The following is a 3,821-nucleotide window of genomic DNA, read 5'->3' as shown; positions in this document are numbered from 1 at the left end:
TTCTTCAGGTTGAAGAACGAGTGTATATCTTAGAGAAGAAATAGGCTTGAGTTGAATAGAAAAACAATAGTACTTTGTATTAATTCATGAGGAACAACAGAGCTCCACACCTTAATCTATGGTGTGTAGAAACTCCATCATTGAAAATACATAAAACAAAACGTCTAGGCATGGCCGAATGGCAAGCCTCCCAAAGAGGGTTCAATCATCAAAACACGATTCCAAGATAGATTGAAAGATGAAAATACAATAGCAAACGGTCCTATTTATAGAGAACTAGTAGCCTAGGGTTACAGAAATAAGTAATTAATGCAGAAATCTTCTTCCGGGCCCACATGGTGTGTGCTTGGGCTGAGCATTGAAGCTTTCACGTGTGGTGGCTTCTCTTGGAGTTAAACGCCAGCTTTTGTGTCAGTTTGGGCGTTTAACTCCAGCTTTTATGCCAGTTCTGGTGTTTTGACGCCAGAATTTTTATGCTGACTTGAAACGCCAGTTTGGACCATCAAATCTCGAGCAAAATATGGACTATTATATATTGCTGAAAATCCCAGGATGTCTACTTTCCAACGCAATTGAGAGCGCGCCAATTGGGCTTCTGTAGCTCCATAAAATCTACTTCGAGTGCAGGGAGGTCAGAATCCAACAGCATTTGCAATCCTTTTTCAGCCTCTTAATCAGATTTTTGCTCAGGTCCCTCAATTTCAGCCAGAAAATACCTGAAATCATAGAAAAATACACAAACTTATAGTAAAGTCTAGAAATGTAATTTTTATTTAAAAACTAATAAAAACATAATAAAAACTAACTAAAATATACTAAAAACATACTAAAAACAATGCCAAAAAGCGTATAAATTATCCGCTCATCAGGCACGGAGTACTTTTTTGGTAAGTGCCTGTGCTCCAAGATGATTGCCACAGATGCCGCTGTGTACTTCTTCTAAAACTTCCTTTGTGTTGGAAGTCGGCACACATTTTATCAATGGTATTGACATTCCTCTTTTGTATAGAGTATTGTTTATGATAGTGTAGTATTATGCCTCTCATTTTAACCTCTTTGCCTCCTTTTTATCTGCAGGGAGTGCTTCTGTTTTGAGGTAGTTGATTATGGGAGTCATCCATCCTTGGTCTAAACCTGTTACGGCTAGGACCTTTTCTTCGGAGATTGATGGGTTCTGTAGCATTTCCTGGATGAGGCTTCTGTTGTTGCCCCCTGGTTTGGTGCTGGCTAGTTTTGAGAGCACATCAGCTCATGCATTTTGTTCCCGAGGTATGTGGCAGACCTCATATCCCCCGAATTGTTCGAACTTTTCCATAGTTTTGTCCAAGTACTTTTTCATAGTGGGATCTTTGGCTTGGTAGCTCCCTGTTATTTGTGAGGTGACTACTTGTGAGTCGCTGAAGATGGTAAGTTTTTTGAGCTCCAACCTCTTTAGCCAGCTTCAAACCAGCTAGTAGTGCCTCATATTCGGCTTGATTGTTTGAAGCGGGGAATCCAAACTTGAGGGAAAGTTCAATTTGGGTTCCCTGGTCGCTTTCTATTATTACGCCTGCGCCACTTTCTGTTTTGTTTGAAGAACCGTCTACGTATAGATTCCATTATGTAGGGATTTTCGGGGTGTTTGTAAACTCAGCAATGAAGTCAGCCAGATACTATGATTTAATGGCTGTCCGAGCTTCATATTGAAGGTCAAATTTGGACAACTCGACTGCCCATTGCAGGATCCTTCTTTCTAAGTCTGTTTTCTGCAAGATGCCTTTTATGGGCTGGTGGGTCCGAACCCTGATGATGTGGGCTTGGAAGTATGGACGAAGTCATCGAGATGTTAATATGAGAGCATAGGCAAATTTTTCTATTTTTTGGTAGTTCAGTTCGGACCCTTGTAGTGCTTTACTGATGAAGTATATGGGTTGTTGTCCACTGTTGTCTTCTCAGACCAGTGCTGAGGCTATTGCCCGATTTTCTACTGTGAGGTACAATACAAGTGGTTCTCCTTCCCGTGGCCGAGTTAGGATAGGTCGTTGTCCCAGGAATCTTTTGAAATCTTGGAATGCCTGCTCGCACTCCGTTGTCCATTCGAATCTTTTTCCCTTCCTTAGAGTGGCGTAGAAGGGTAGGGATCTTATTGCCGATTCGGCTAGGAATCTGGACAAGGCTGCCAGTCTTCCGTTGAGTTGTTGTACCTCTTTGACACAGGTTGGACTCTTCATGTCGAGTATAGCCCGGTATTTATCCGGGTTTGCCTCGATTCCTCTTTGTGTGAGCATAAAACCCAAGAATTTATCGGTTTCCACTGCGAAGGTGCATTTTGCCGGGTTAAGTCGCATGCCATGCCTTCTTATAATGTCGAACACTTGAGTGAGGTCGGTCAACAATGACTCCTCACTTTGTGTCTTTATTAACATGTCATCCACGTAGACTTCCATGACTTTTCCGATGTGGTCTGCAAAAACTTTATTCATCAGTCTTTGATATGTGGCTCCTGCATTTTTGAGTCCAAATGGCATGACGATGTAGCAGTAATTTGCTTTCGGGGTTAAGAATGAGGTTTTTTCTTGGTCAAGTGGGTACATCGGGATTTGATTGTTTTCCGAATAGGCGTCCATAAACGAGAGGTATTTGTATCCGGAGGAGGCATCCACCAGGGCGTCAATACTTGGAAGTGGATAGGAATCTTTTGGGCAGGCTTTGTTGAGATCAGTGTAGTCTGTGCACATCTGCCACTTTCCATTTGATTTTTTCACCAAGACGACATTAGCTAGCCATAGTGGGTATTTGACTTCTCTTATGAATCCTGCCTCCAGTAGAGCTTGTACCTGCTCTTCCACAGCTTGAAATTGTTCTGGCCTGAGCTTTTTACGTCTCTGCTATACTGGCCGAGATCCTGGGTAAACTGCCAGCTTATGGCACATTAACTTAGGGTCTATGCCTGGCATGTCTGCGGCCTTCCATGTAAAGAGGTCGACATTATCTCGTAAGAACTGTACAAGTGATTCTTTTATGTCTCCTTTTAGGATCGTGCCGATATTGGTTGTTTTTTGTGGGACATCTCTGATCTGGACCTTTTCTACTTTGCCTTCGGGTTGTGGACGGAGTTCTTCCCGCCCTCGAACTCCACCGAGCTCGATGGTGTGGAATTCTTCTCCTCTGCCTCTGAGGTTTAGACTTTCATTATAACAGCGGTGCGCTGTCTTCTGGTCTGCTTTTATTGTAGCTATTCCTTCTGTGGTTGGGAACTTCATGCATAGATGTGGAGTCGAGACTACTGTGCCGAGCTGATTTAATGTTGTCCGACCTATTAAGGCATTGTAGGCTGAACTCACGTCAACCACGATGTAGTCTATTTTGAACGTCCTTGACTGGTTTCCTTTTTCAAAGGTCGTGTGTAGTGAGATGTACCCTAGTGGTTGGATTGGGGTGTCTCCCAGCCCGAACAGGCTGTTCGGATATGCTCTGAGTTCTTTTTCTTCTAGGCTGAGTTTGTCAAAGGCAGTTTTGAACAAGATATCGGCGAAGCTTCCCTGTTCTACCAGTGTGCGGTGGAGATTTGCGTTGGCCAATATGATAGTAATGACCATGGGATCATCATGTCCTGAGATGATACCAGCTGTGTCCTCTTTAGTAAAAGTAATTGTGGGGATGTCGGGTGCTTCCTCTTTTCCCTCGACATGATATACTTCTTTAAGATATCTTTTACGAGATGATTTGGAGATCCCTCCTCCCGCAAATCCTCCGTGTATCATGTGGACGTGTCTCTCTGGTGTACGAGGTGGTTGCTCAGTTCATCCCACATCTTCGTCCCTTCTTCTTTTTCTTTGCTC

Source organism: Arachis hypogaea, chromosome 11 (genome assembly GCF_003086295.3).
Source record: "Arachis hypogaea cultivar Tifrunner chromosome 11, arahy.Tifrunner.gnm2.J5K5, whole genome shotgun sequence".
Taxonomy (NCBI): domain Eukaryota; kingdom Viridiplantae; phylum Streptophyta; class Magnoliopsida; order Fabales; family Fabaceae; genus Arachis; species Arachis hypogaea.
The sequence above is the reverse complement of the archived record's forward strand: the minus strand, read 5'-3'. Positions refer to the sequence as shown.